This window comes from Erinaceus europaeus, chromosome 14, assembly GCF_950295315.1.
Source record: "Erinaceus europaeus chromosome 14, mEriEur2.1, whole genome shotgun sequence".
Lineage (NCBI taxonomy): Eukaryota > Metazoa > Chordata > Mammalia > Eulipotyphla > Erinaceidae > Erinaceus > Erinaceus europaeus.
The window spans coordinates 32672019-32687906 of record NC_080175.1 but is presented as its reverse complement, the minus strand read 5'-3'; the positions used below and the strand labels follow the sequence as shown (position 1 = coordinate 32687906).

At 42.2% G+C, this 15888-nt stretch overlaps 1 protein-coding gene across 1 annotated transcript in view; it reads left to right on the top strand.

The window, feature by feature from the left end:
• EGFR (epidermal growth factor receptor) overlaps window positions 1-15888 on the top strand; it is a 210137-nt gene that overhangs the window by 99294 nt on the left and 94955 nt on the right. The gene's annotated exons all lie outside the window — the stretch shown is intronic.

The following is a 15888-nucleotide window of genomic DNA, read 5'->3' as shown; positions in this document are numbered from 1 at the left end:
AATTGGCATCAAAAACCTGTTGTTTCATGTGTGCATGTTCCATGAATTCCATGTCAAGAAGGCTACAGGGCATGAGAATTTGGTATAATGGTCTATCATCCAAAGTATTACAATGTCCCAGCCAGGTCCCACTGGGCAAAGTGTGTGGTATGGCTAAAGTCCTTTTTCTAGAGCTATTTTAGAGGAATTAACTCATTTGAAATTGAAAATGGTTTTCCATAAGTGGCTGTATCTTATCTAGAGTCTTTCCCACTGTTACATTGCTTCCCACTCCTCTAGCTGACACAAATTACTGAGAACATCAGGCTGCTTATAAAATCAGTGCTTTGCAAACTAAGAAAACTACTTAGTCCCATTTAGATAGCATTAATACTATGCCTACAAATGCTGTTGAAAGACTAGTTCATAAACAGCTTCACCACTGTGTATGACAAACATTTTTTTACTGGGTCTTAGGAAGAGCTATAGTTCTTCTTTATTTATTTTTTTAAATTTATTTATAAATAAAAAATATCAAAAAGACCACAGGATAAGAAGAGTACAAATCCTTATAATTCCTACCACCAGAGATCTGCATCCCATCCCCTCCCTTGAAAGCTTTCCTATTCTTTATCCCCCTGGGAATATGGACCCAAGATCATTATGGGGTGCAGAATGTGAAAGGTCTGGCTTCTGTAATTGCTTCTCCACTGAACATAGGTGTTGGCAGATCGATCCATACTCTCAGCCTCTCCTTATCTTTCCCTACTGGGGAAGGGCTCAGGAGAGGAGGGGGTCCAGAGTACATTGGTGAGATCCTCTGTCCAGGGGAGTCAGGTTGGCATCATGGTAGAATCTGCAACTTGGTGTCTGAAATTCCCAGATTTAAAGCAGCTTCCTTGCAGAACACATGCCAGGTGTTGTCTCCAAGCCGCCATTTTGGCTCCAATTCTACTTGTAATTCTTGAAAGATGAACCTGAACCAAGATATTTCTTATGTATGCACTTCCAAAACTGAACCAAGAAGAACTACAAAACCTAAATGAACCCATCACAGACAAAGAAATTGAAACCGTTATTAGGAATTTCCCCAACAACAAAAGTCCTGGACCAGATGGCTTCACAAATGAATTCTACAAAACTTTCAGGAAACAGTTAGTACCCATACTTCTTAAGCTTTTCTATAAGATTGAAGAAACAGGAATACTCCCTTCCACCTTCTATGAAGCCAACATCACCCTGATACCAAAAGCAGTTAGGGACACAACAAAAAAGGAAAACTACAGAACAGTATCTCTGATGAACATAGATGCCAAAATATTAAACAAGATCTTGACCAACCAGATACAGCAGCACATCAAAAAAATTGTTCATCACGACCAAGTGGGATTCATCTCAGGAATGCAAGGCTAGTTCAACATCCGTAAGTCAGTCAATGTCATTCACCACATCAATAAAAGCAAAGCCAAAAACCACATGATTATCTCAATAGATGCAGAGAAAGCCTTTGTCAAAATTCAACATCCATTCATGCTAAAAACTCTACAAAAAATGGGAATAGATGGGAAATTCCTCAATATAGTGGAATCCATATATAGCAAACATACAGCCAACATCATACTCAATGGACAGAAGCTGAAAGCATTCCCCCTCAGATCGGGGACTAGACAGGGCTGTCCACTGTCACCGTTACTCTTCAACATAGTATTGGAAGTTCTTGCCATAGCAATCAGGCAAGAGAAAGAAATCAAAGGAATACAGATTGGAAGGGAAGAAGTCAAGCTCTCACTATTTGCAGATGATATGATAGTATACATAGAAAAACCTAAAGAATCCAGCAGAAAACTACTGGAAGTTATTAGGCAATATAGCAAGGTGTCAGGCTACAAAATCAATGCACAAAAATCAGTGGCATTTCTTTATGCAAATAGTAAATCTGAAGAAGAAGACATCCAGAAATCACTCCCATTTACTGTTTCAGCAAAATCAATAAAATACCTAGGAATGAAGTTGACCAAAGAAGTGAAAGACTTGTATGCTGAAAACTATGAGTCGCTACTCAAGGAAATAGAAACTGATACCAAGAAATGGAAAGACATCCCATGCTCATGGATTGGAAGAATAAATATCATCAAAATGAATATTCTCCCGAGAGCCATATACAAATTTAGTGCAATACCCATCAAAGTTCTACCAAGCTTCTTTAAGAGAATAAAACAAACACTACAATCATTTATCTGGAACTTGAAAATACCTAGAATTGCCAAAACCATCTTGAGGAAAAGAAACAGAAATGGAGGCATCACACTCCCAGATTTCAAACTATATTATAAAGCCATCATCATCAAAACAGCATGGTACTGGAACAAAAATAGGCACACAGACCAGTGGAACAGAATTGAAAGCCCAGAAATAAATCCCCACACCTATGGACATCTAGTCTTTGATAAGGGGGCCCAAAGGACTAAATGGAAGAAGGATGCTCTCTTCAATAAATGGTGCTGGGAAAACTGGGTTGTAACATGCAGAAGAATGAAATTGAACCACTTTAGCTCACCAGAAACAAAATCAACTCCAAATGGGTCCAAGACCTGGATGTCAGACCAGAAACAATCAAATACTTTGAGGAAAACATTGGTAAACACTTTCCCACCTAAACCTCAAGGATATCTTTGATGAAACAAACCCAATTGCAAGGAAGACTAAAGCAGAAACAAACCAATGGGACTACATCAAATTGAAAAGCTTCTGCACAGCCAAAGAAACTATTAAACAAACAAAGAGACCCCTCACAGAATGGGAGAAGATCTTCACATGCCATACATCAGACAAGAGACTAATCATCAAAATATATAAAGAGCTCAGCAAACTTAGCACCAAAAAAACCAAATGACCCCATCCAAAAATGGGCAGAGCATATGAACAAAACATTCACTACAGAGGAGATCCAAAAGGCTAACAAACATATGAAAAACTGCTCTAGGTCACTGATTGTCAGAGAAATGCAAATTAAGACAAAACTAAGATACTACCTCACTCCTGTAAGAATGGCATACATCAAAAAGGACAGCAGTAACAAATGCTGGAGATGAGGTGGGGACAGAGGAACCCTTTTGCACTGCTGGTGGGAATGTAAATTGGTCCAGCCTCTGTGGAGAGCAGTCTGGAGAACACTCACAAGGCTAGACATGGACCTTCCATATGATCCAGTAATTCCTCTCCTGCGGTTATACCCCAAGGACTCCATAACACCCAACCAAAAAGAGGTGTGTACTCCTATGTTCATAGCAGCACAATTCATAATAGCTAAAACCGGAAACAACCCAGGTGCCCAACAACAAATGAGTGGCTGAGAAAGCTGTGGTATATATACACAATGGAATGCTATACAGCTATCAATAACAATAAACCCACCTTCTCTGACCCATCTTGGACAGAGTCAGAAGGAATTATGTTAAGTGAGCTAAGTCAGAGAGATAAAGATGAGTATGAGATGATCCCACTCATCAACAGAAGTTGAGAAAGAAGATCTGAAAGAGAAACTAAAAGCAGGATCTGACCAAATTGAAAGTAGGGCACCAAAGTAAAAACCCTGTGGTGAGGGGTAGACATGCAGCTTCCTGGGCCAGTGGGGGGTGGGGGGGTGGGGGGGTGGGGGGGTGGGTCACAGTCTTTTGGTGGTGGGAATGGTGTTTATATACACTCCTAGTAAAGTGTAGTCATATAAATCACTAGTTAATTAAGATGAGAGGGGGAAAATTAATTGTACGTCTCGAAGTTTTTAAAACACAGACTGAGTCTTTTTAATATATAGGCTGTGTATTTGATATGCGGACTCTCTCAAAAGCCTAGACCAAGTAGATCAGAAGCAACCAGCGGCCCAGCTATATACAAGATACTGGGTACTGTACAGCAAACCCTAACAAAAGGACTTTTCAAAGTTAACCCAATTACCAAATAATGTGATGATAACAATAACTATCCATTGTCTTCTTGAACCCTAAGACATCAGGAACCTCACATCTCCACTATAGAGCCTCTACTTCCCCCAGTCCTGGAACCCTTGGATAGGGCCCACTTTCCCGTATGCCTCTCCCAATCCATATCAAATAGTATTGCATCTGCCAATCGCAACCTAATCAATGCAGTGATTGCCACCTCAACATGCTTCAGCTCAGACTGTGTCCAGAGACTTCAGGTGTGGAATGACAACCCTTCAGCTTCATTACTCGGGTGAGACCTTTCCTTTCATAGTATTCTCTAATTCCATCCCAGGTGGTACACTTTCTAACAAAGTCCCAAAACCTAGATATAGACCAGGTTCTGTGAGAGAGAGCATATGTTCGCACGTATCCATAAACTAATGCAAAATATATACCTGAAAGCAGAAGTACACTAGAGTTTGCAATGAGTACCCCCCTAACACTTACTCTCTACTATTCCAACCTTTGCGTCCATGATTGCTCAACAATTTGTTTGGATTTGTATGTTAACTCTCTTTTCAGCCACCAGGTTCCAGACGCCATCAGGATGCCGGCCAGGCTTCCCTGGACTGAAGACTCCACCAATGTGTCCTGGAGCTCTGTTTCCCCAGAGACCCACCCTACTAGGGAAAGAGAGAGGCAGACTGGGAGTATGGACCAACCAGTCAATGTCCGTGTTCAGCGGGGAAGCAATTACAGAAGCCAGACCTTCCACTTTATGCAACCCACAGGGACCCTGGGTCCATGCTTCCAGAGGGATAGAGAATGGGAAATCTATCAGGGGAGGGGATGGGATATGGAGATTGGGTGGTGGGAATTGTGTGGAGTTGTACCCCTCCTATCCTATGGTTTTGTTAATTTATCCTTTCTTAAATAAAAAATAAATTATTTACACAATGGAAATATTGACAAAACCCTAGAATAAGAGGGGTACAATTCCACATAGTTCGCACCACCAGAACTTCGTATCCCATCCCCTCCCTTGATAGGTTCCCTATTCTTTGTCCCTCTGGGAGTATGGAACTGGGATCACTGTGGAATGCAGAAGGTGGAAGGTCTGGTTTCTGTAATTGTTTCCCTGCTGAACATGGGCATTGGCAGGTCAGTCCATACTCCCATCCTGTTTCTCAATCTTTAGTGTGGCAGGGATCTGAGGAGATGGGGTTCCAGGACATATTGGTCGGGTTGTCTGCCCAAGGAAGTCAGGTTGGCATCATGTCTGACAGAGTAGAATCTGGAACCTGGTGGCTGAAAAAAGAGTTAATATATAAAGCCAAACAAATTGTTGACTAATTATGAACCTAAAGGCAAGAATATTGCAGATGAAGATTTGGGGTCTCCATTTTGGAAAAAGCTATACGTCTATTTTAGGTATATTCCAAGGGTACTATGACTTTACTAGTTTTAGTCTGAGCCTGACAGCTACCATGCAGGTATTGTCTGGGGAAATGTTGTCATAATTGGAAAAAGGACTAGAAAGCTGGATCAAGGAAAAGAATAGCTCCCAAATATGGGAAAAGTGTATAAATATTGTCAACTGTAAACCCCCTCAATTTGATCTGGGGCCCATATTCAGCACAGGAGCCTATGTAACCTCTGCATCCCTGTACGTCTGAGTTTGCATTCTGTGGTCATGGCTAGGAACATTCCAAGCTGCATTAAATTCAGGACCCAACTTTCTCGAGTGATAGAGCATGTTATTCATCCTCCTTTCAGAGAATGGAACTGTCCTTACCATTGTTGATCCACATTGAGGGCAAGGTCCTATAGGGGCCCACAAAGGGGTCCATTATGTTGTTCCTGATCGAGATGACCAGTGACAGTGGTGAGAGGGATCTGTTAGAGGTCTTGGCCCATCATATCTATGTGGGAATCCCAGGACTCCCCGACTAGGGCCCCAGGTGATGGGGTGGCCTGGTAATGATTAAAGTGTCCTCATTAAAGTATGCCGGTCTCCTGCCCTTATCCAGTTTCTGTAGTCCTGACTGTCTGACAAGGCTAGCTTTGGAGTGATTGAGAGAAATGAAATAGGAAGTAGATGAGGAGGGTATCTAGATCTTAGCAGAAATTATTTGATCAGGTATTTTATGGCGTCTTCTTTAGGTCTTTATACTTGCTTGCTGTATTTATTGACTCTCTACAAACTATTGTGCACTTTTTGCTTCAAGGTATATATTTTCCCCTACCTTATGGATAGATTTGTACCTATGCCCCATCTCATGGGCCCTGGTCTATATTCTAGATTTTGAGGCTTTGTTAGAATGTGTACTACCCAAAATGGAATTAAGGAATCCTATGAGCTAGGAAAGGGCTCACCAGAAGCTGGAAAGTTGACATTCCACACCTGACATCTCTGGACACAGTCCAATGTGAAATATGCTGTGGTGGTATTGGTCGCATTGATTAGGTTCAGATCAGCAGATGCAGTATCTGTTGGTGTGAACTGAGAGAAGCATGCAGGAAAGCGAGCCCCACCCTAGATGTTCCAGGACTGGGAGAAACATGGCTTTTATAGAAAATGAGAAAGCTTCCTGCTGTCTTAGGGTTTAAGAAGGCAATAGATAATTATTGTTATAACTAAATTATAATCTAGGTATTTATTCTTAAAAGATGAACCTGAACCAAGTTATTTGCCTATAAGTTGGCAGAAGGTCTGAAAGGTGATTCTTAGCTGCTTCAAGATTCATCACAAATGCAGTTTTCTCTGACCATGAGCTAGGTTGGTTTTTATGTAGGAGTTCAGAAAAGCCAGGAGCTGTAGTGAGGAAATAGTTGACATGGACTTTTCTGGAAGCGTGAATCAGAACACAGGAGAAGCCATATTCCTGCTCTCGTCTACACCCCACATACAAAAGCATATATACACAAAGCTCCCCAACGGCCTCTTGTGATTGATGGAAGATGGCTGCTACTCAGAACAGAGCAGGGAGAGTCCCAACTGCTTGTCACTCACTGCCAGGCCACTTCTGGAGCCACCTTACACATTCCTGCTTTGTGCATTATGTTTTGATAGTCAAAGTAGCTTTATACTTAGTAGTATCTACAGATGAAAAGTCCAGAAATTATAGAAATGTCTGACAGAGTAAACAAGCAAGGGAACTCATAAAACTACCCCACATACAGCTGAGAAAACACAAGTTTGCAGCCGCCCCATTTTTCCTATTGTATGTGTGTGCACATATATGATTAATTTTCAACAGTCCTTTCCATGTTCTAAATTATAATGTAAAGCTCAAGACTCTGATTTGTAAATGTCTGTCCTCCACTTTTTTTTTCTTTTCAACTCTATATTGAATATGTTTCTGTGTCGGTACACCAAAGCCCACTTCATCCTCTGCTTAGCTACTCTGCATTCCAGTGTGTGGCTGAGCCCAAGGCTGTTGGTTTAGTGCCCTATCTCTGGATATTCTGATTATTTCCATAAAAGGTTGCAGTGAGCATACATGTTCATATGTGTTAATGCTCTCTGACAAAACTCCATCTGCTAATTCCTGGAAATGAAACCTCTAGTCCCCAAACCCAAAGTATTTGAGAATTGAAGTGCTACATCTTAAGGTGAGAAGCTGCATTTTCTTGTTTTGTGACTAGTGGAAGAAGAGCTAAGGTGTTCAGCCTTGATAGGAGAGATGGAGCAGGGGTCTGGGGGCTGCAGAGATGACCTCCATCCTCAAAGTTGAGAGCACTGTCCTTTAATGTCAGGACTCAACTCAGTGTGCAGGATGCATAGTGGCATAATAAGAGATAAGAAATGAGTGGAAGTGGGTTGGTCCCAAAGCTTCCTGAGGTTTAGAATTATTTGAACTCAGCAAGTATACTAAGTGCTGGCATGTACCAGACCCTCCTTGGCAACAAGGACCCCAGCTGGGCAAGATGTCATCCTCCTGAGAGTCTATATTTAAATTTTGAGAGTTGAAAATGTGGAGGTGGGGGTGGGAGTGAGAGAAATCCAATGCTTATTGGAAAAGCGTATGACAGTATGCTGGAGGAGAGAGGAGGAGCAGTATTTATTTGAGAAGATAAACAGAAAGACCCATAAAAAGAACAGGCTGCCTTCTTAAGCAGCAAATTCTACAGCCTTGGAAAATTAGAAAGAATATGTAGGGCTGGAGAGACAGCTCATTGGGTAGAGTAGATGCCATGCCATGAACAAGGCCCAGACTCTGTTCCCAGCACCATGTGGGAAAGCCATGGCAGCAGGGGAAGTTCTGGCATTGTAGTATTCCCCCCACACACACACACACTACCACCACCCCTCAGTGTCTGTATCTGAATGAAAAAGAGGCCCTGAAGTAGTGAGATTCCAATTGCACCAAGTCCCTGCTTTGCAAAAGGAAAAAAAAAAAAGTAGGGATAGGGTATGTTCATGTGCATAGAGGATTCAGTCTAGGGTTATGCAAAGTCACTTAAGACCTTTTCTCACATAAAATAAAAGGATGTAATCCCAACACAAAGTTTCAACAGAGGCTCATATTCTTCCCAAGTATTACATTTCCCTGCACTTCAACTGGGCTATTTAGGTTTTGTCAGGGGGGGGGGAAATGCAAAAGGAATATCTAGAGGAATGAAGGGTGTTGGGATATGTTCCCAGGTACCGTACAGGTGACTTCAGATTGGTTTTGCCCTTGAGGTCAGCCTAATGGCCCTCTTAAAAAACAATCTTGGGTCTGCTGCAAGGCATAAAGCACAATGCCTGGTGCTTACTGGCTGGGAGTGACCCTCTTTGCCAGGAACCAAGCAGAAAGCAAGATGAGACAGGTCCTAAAGCCATAATTCAAAGCCTTCCTCTCTTTCCCATATGACTCATTGTTAGTCAGAATATTACCTTTGCAGAGAAGTTTGATTCCATTTCAGCCCTTAAAGCAATACTTCCTTTTGGCTTTGCTCTAAACTTCTGTCTCAAAGGATAGATCCTATCAATCCCTTGAGTCTGGGACTATGGGCAGGTGTTTATTTGCATGATAAAGAGGACTGTTTGCTATTTCAACAAACAAAAAGCAAGCCTTAAACCATTCTCTTTGTGAATGCATGCCAATATACTCTGGTGAATTTCAGAGAGGAGACCCAGGCCCAAGGTCAGTTGTGCACTTGGCTGTCTGTGCTTGACCTTTGCAAGAAGCTATGTCCAGAGCAAGGTTACTCAGAAAACTGAATAGAAAAGTGCATTAAGTAACTTCAAAAGACAGACAAATTTGAGAGGTAATAACAGAGGCATGAATATTATTATTACATTCTGTTGGGAACATGGATGGGAAGAGAGTCCTAGGAATCCTGGGAGAATTTTTCAGAGAGAAGTTTTAAACTTCCACAGGAATTTAACCAAAACTAGAGAAAGGGAGATCTTAGATACAGATGCCTCTCTGAATTGATCACTCCAAGCCCCAGAGGAGAGTAAAACAGAAATATGTGATGACTTCAGCAACCAAGTTTGCCCAGTCTTCAGATCCAGTCTCTGGTGTGGTAAGACCACCACACAAGGATGCAGGCAGACTGGGCTGCAGTTTTCCTTGGTGGCAGCCATGATGTTAAATCCTAAATATCTTAAAATCATTAAAACATCTATAGCTCAAATCACATGTACCCACAACCATGAAAATCTTTAGAGGCTAATTCTCTGTGAAGACACTGAAGGGACACCCTCACTTCTGCGGCTGTTGGGCTTCCATGCTCGGAAGTTGAATTTCAAATATTCCTTCTAGGCTCTCTTAGCTCCCCTTTTCTTTATTCTGCCTCTTGCTGGCCATGGGCCACTAGACTCTGCAGTGACCAGCTGGCCCCTGGCAGCTCTGGGGTCCAGGTGTGAAGTTGCTGGAGAAGCATTTTCAAGCCATGGAGAGAGTGATTTCATTTTTCCATTGACACGATGCAGAAATGAGAGATTCAAGTGCCTTCAGAAAAGCTTCCTTCCAGTGAGCGGAGTTTTGGGGAGTTTCCAGACTCACACTGCTTTTATTCTTGGAAGCATCATTGTTGCCTCACTCCCCTTCCATTTACATCCCAGGAACTGATTCAGAAAGCATAGAAATTGGATTTGGAATCGCTGAATGCTAGCAGACAGCTGACACCACTCTTCCCAAGAAATCCTGCCAGCTGGGCTTGGGTGCCATGCTCTCCTGGGCTGGCCTGGTGGAGGCCTCCAATTCCAGTGGACTCACATCTCACAGCAAAGTGCACTAGAACTAAAGTGTTTTTCTTCATTCTTTAGACATTTTGTGGTTTCAGGCTCAATCAGCCAGGGTATGATTTGCAATCCACAGTAACCGGTTTCAGAGCAGCTGCCCAACTAGGCAGGTTTCATCTTGATTGCTAGACTTTTTTTTTTTTTTTTAACTCTGACACCTTTTCTTCTTTCTTTCTTCCTTTCTTTCTTTCTTACATTCTTTCTTTCATATTATTTAACTTGGTTTTTAGTTTCCTAAGCCTGCTGTTACCACTGATTCAGACAGGCTCCAAGCAAGATCTGCCAGCCTTCTTGAATCAAGTACACTGATGAGTTTACTAGATTTTGAAATGTAGTCTTAAAAAAAAAAGTTGGAAATGTTGTTCTTGCCCATATTGAATATAATCCTATAGAAGTGAATTTCTAGACTTGAAATATATATGAGCTGGCTTTGCCTCAGGAGTGAATGAGTTCAGATAAATAAGATCAAAACAGACAAGTCTTGGGAGTCTAGAGGTAGCACAGCGGGTTAAGCGCACATGGTGCAAAGCGCAAGGACTGGCATGAGGATCCTGGCTCCCCACCTGCAGGGGAGTCCCTTCACAGGCCGTGAAGCATATCTGCAGGTGTCTATCTTTCTCTCCCCCTCTCTGTCTTCCCCTCCTCTCTCCATTTCTCTCTGTCCTATCCAACAACATCAACATCAACAATAATAACTACAACAACAATAAAAACAACAAGGGCAACAGAAAGGAAATAAATAAATAAATATTTTTAAAAAGACAAGTATTAGCGTGAAAAAAGTGTTATGCTGCAGAGCTCTGTAAAAGTTCTGGCCTTGTCGGTCAGTAGGCAGTCACAGAAATATTGCATTCAGGAGGCTTTGAGGTGTGTCAATAAAAGTAAACGGGGAGGAGGTGAAATGTACATCCCTGGCCAGACATGATGCTAAGAAGTTTTAATCCCCATCATGTCATGTGACCTACAATTCACCCAAGGGGCTCATGCTAGAGGGGACAGAGCAGTTGGGAGCAGGTTAGGATGCTTGAGGTCTCACACTAATGCAGAACAGAGCTGGAACTGGCACTTGAGGAGTGTGGCAGAAGCCAGCACCAGGGTGTTCTCTCACCTCACCAGAAACACCTTCATCTGACCCATGTACAGAGTCATAGGCAGGGGGCCAGGCTGTGGCACACCCGACTGGGTGCCATGCTCAGGGACCCAGGTTCGAGCCCCCACATATGGGAGGGGAGTGTTTCACAAGTGGTGAAGCAGGGCTGCAGATCTCTCCCTCCCTCCTTCTTTCATTCATTTTCTCCCTCCCCCTCTCTCCCTCTTCCCCACCCCTTCCTCTCTCAGTTTCTCTCTGTTGCATCAAATAAAAGATTTTTTTTTAAGTCACAGGTAAAGGGCAGTAAAGGCCATTCTGCCTGGTGGACAGAAGTTACCTTTTACACTCTCATTCCCAGGCTAGAAGCCCAAACACAACATCAACAAAGACAAGAATTTTCTTTGTGCTCTGCAGTTGACTTCCCACTATAATTGGGAAGAGCTTTCACAAAGAGCTCATTTCCAGTCCCTCTGAGGAGCAGGGCTATCCACACGGATACATCGCTGCCTCATGAGCAGCTAATCATGTTGACTGTTGGCACTCAGTGTCCTTCCCTGTCCAGCTTCTCAGTGGTGTGAGGACAGCCATCAGAGCCCCATATGGCAGGTGACAGAGTGGGGACGACCTTGAGCTCAATACCAGGCCATGAGGCAGCTGGTGGGAGGGATTCTGTGCTCAGACCTGCAATCTGGGGTCAAAACAGACAGATGATTAGTTGGAGGTTGTCACTTCTAATCAAGGACTTTAGAATCGTCTAGACACAGCCTCAGAACACGACATAGTAGGCCCGCTGGCAAGAAGCCTGGAGAGGAACTGTGGCAAGTCCAAGTCACAAAGACAGACACCACACACATACACACACACAGAGACATGAACACACCACATAGAGACATGAACACATCACACCACACATACCATATGCACACACACCACACACATGCATACCTCACACTACATATACTCTGCATATCACATTTCACACACACCACATGCATGCACATATCACACACCATGTAAACTACATATACTCTGCATATCACATTTCACACACACCACATGCATGCACATATCACACACACCATGTAAACCACAATACTACACAGACACCACACATATAACACATAGAGCACATACACACACACATACAGACACACACCATCTGTGCATCAGTGGTCTCAGGTGGAAAGTGAAAGGGGCTGAACCTTCACATGCTCTTCAGGATTGCTATTAGATATGGAAAATGAGAGCCAATGGATGTGGCCACTGAAATGTGCTATCTTGACAATCCTTGTATAGGCTATGAAATTGTTTTGCCCAAGGACTTTGGCCACTGGCCAAGGCCACTTGGCACTTAGTGGCCAAGCCAGAGTTGGAGTCATCTCCTGACCTTCAGTTCTGTGTCCTTTTTATTATTATTAAAGTCACATTGGGAGCGCAGCTGGATACCCTGGATACTGACCTTGGTCTTCTGCCATAGGTATTGATTTGATCATGTTGATCCTTAGGTGGTCATTGAACATAAGCGACCTATGTCCTATGGATTCAGATCAATCCTGTGATTTTCCTTTCACTCTAGGATATTTTGATAGTGAAAAGAGGTAATAACTGCAATAGACCCTGAAATCAGAGACTTCTGGGCGCAGAATCGTGCTTCCTGTCCACTTGGGATGATTTTAAAGAATCGAGCTAGAGAGAGGTTTTGTAAATTCAACCTTTAGTTGAATCGAAAGCTCAGTGGCAAGACGGGGCGGTGGTACACCTGGTTAAGGAGTTAAGTGGTTAAGTGCACATATCACCATGCAAGGACCTGGGTTCGAGCCCTACCTCCCCACCTATAGGGGAGAACCCTTCATGAGTGTTGAAACAGGACTGCTGGTGTCTATCTTTCCTCCTCTATAGCTCCCCTCACCTCTCAATTTCTCTCAAATAAAAATAGAAATGGGGGTGGGGGGTAAAAGAAAAAAAGAAAGTTCAGTGAATGAAAAACAACTCATCCCCCCCCTAAATATTCCTGACTGATAATGACACAATGCCCAGGGTCTGCTAACTCTGCCTTATGGCTCTGGTGACTAAATGACATGACTTGGGTGCCTTGTATAATGAGCATTTTGTAAACTTGCTAAACCCATAAAACAATTTCCTAGTGATTTCACCCAGTGCTCAGGCAACTTCCTTATTTTCCAGGCAAAGTCTGCAGTTGTAAACATCTTATAACTCAGCTCTCCCCATGCGATTGCAGGAGGGTAGTTTTGGTTTCATTTTTTTCCCCCTCTAATAATAATAATACCCTCTTCGATGTGTGTAATCATTTTTCTGTCCACAGACAAATTACTTTCTCTCCACATTCCTTATATTTTTCTTAAGTAGTCTTCTTCCATCAAGAAACCCATAAGGGAGAAATTCGCTGGAAATTTTAATTAGGCTTCTGCTGATATAAAACATAGCTTGGAAAGAGTGATCAACATAAGTTTCATTCTTTTTTAAATTTTTATTTATTTATTCCCTTTTGTTGCCCTTGTTTTATTGCTGTAGTTATTGTTGTTGTTATTGATGTCATTGTTAGATAGGACAGAGAGAAATAGAGAGAGGAGGGGAAGACAGTGAAGGGGAGACAAAGACAGACACCTGCAGACCTGCTTCACTGCTTGTGAACTGACTCACCTGCAGGTGGGGAGCTGGGGGCTCAAATAGGGATCTTGACACCACCTGCGCTTGACCCGCTACACTACTGCCTGACTCCCAAATTTTATTCTTATATAAGTATCCCTGAATGCTTAGCTTTAACAAAGATCCTCAAGTCATTAAATAAAAAGCAGGTGTGGTAGTGTTTGCAGTATGGAGTTGTCTAATAATGAGTTCAAGTCTCTTTTGAATGCCCATAGACTTCTAGCAGCCAGAACACACACGTGCCTTCAGTGGTACAAGGCACTGCTCAGGAAAGTGAGCAAATACAGGTTCCTGGGCTAGTCTGGCCTCTGATTTCCTTGGTCTGAGATCTGTCTGCAAACAGGAGTCTCAAAGCCCCTGGTGATTCTTCAGTGTAGCAAGAGCAAGAAACTTTAGTTCCAAATGATGCTGTTAATAGCATGCATCTTCCTCTAAAAGTAAGGCATGGCCACTCAGTATTAGAAAAATGTAGTAACACACCGTGCAGTAGTAATTAAAAGCCTCACATAATCTTGTCATCCAAGAACAACTATTATTATCACATTGGTATTATGTTTGGGACTCATTCATGGTATATACTGAATTTTTTTCATGCCATTTAATTTTTCACATGTCTACTTGTTAAGGGATTCAATTTTATACCTTTGTGTGATAGTATATTTAATAGCTGTAGAAGAGTGAACATTAGCAATTTTTAATCAAATGCAGTTTTTAGGTATTTTTTATTTTTCTCATGGAGCTGGGTTTTCTGCATGTGGGAATTCATCACTTGTGGAATCCTTTCTCAGTCAAATAGAGAAGTGGGAAGAGAAAGTGAAAGGAAGAGACACCACAGCATCTAAGTTTTCCTCGTTTCTGTGGGGCCTCCCATATGGTGCCTGAGTGACACTTGGGCCAGGTGAATGGCAGGACACATTCCCTACCTCAGTGAGCTCCTGCCTCATGAGTACTGTCTGTTAGGACTTTTCTGAAAAAGTCAGCCTAAATCAGTGAAAATCATGCATGCCCAAGGAAGAACCAGGTGATGCCCAATTAAATAAATAAGCACTTCTAATCCTCATAGCAAGAAACACTGGCTTTTGAGGAGATGGGAGAATGCATTTTCCCCTCTACTACATACGTTCAGTAGTTCTAAAGTGTTAATATATGTGTTTGTAGTTTATATTCCCTAGCATTACCAAAAAAAGATCTTGCTATAAACCATATAAATATTAGTTTTTGAGAGAAAAATTACTTACAATAGTAGCAGAACATGACAAATGTTATGTATTATTCTTTATAACTTTATAAATTCAAAACTTAAAATACAAAAGTCTCCTGGCTGTAATGACCAAGACGCTATTTAGACAGAGGTATAATAAAGCTGTGTACAGACACTGTCCAGGCATGATCTCTTTTAACTCCATATCAGGTGGTAAGTAATATTCTTCCCTGGCAGGATTACCACAAACAGACCCGTCATGTTGCCCACGCAGAGTGAATATCCAATTAGTGGTGACGGGTCTTTTCCCTTTTTGTAAATTGAGGTATTTGCAACAGATAGTGGTTGCTATCTTTATGAATTCTGCTTAACAAATAGGATTACCCTGCATCAGATTTGAAAAGTTACATTTATCCACACCTAAAATTTCAGCTATGAGAATCAATCTCACTATAGCAAGTGACTCTGAAAGACCAAGGGTTTCAGAGAAGCTTTTTTTATATTAATATTGGATAGAGACAGAGAGAAAAGAAGAGTGAAGGGAGGGAGAGATAGATAGATAGATAGATAGATAGATAGATAGATAGATAGATAGATAGATAGATGAAGAGAGAAAAAGAAAAAGAGCCCTGCAGCCCTGATTCACTGGTTATGAAGCCTTGCCTGCTGCAGGTGGGAACTGAGATCTTGAACCCAGGTCTTTGTGCACTGTAACACATGCCCTCAACCAGATGCACAACTTCCCAGTCCCTTCCCAGAAGGCTTTTTGAGGTCACAGACTAGTGGACAT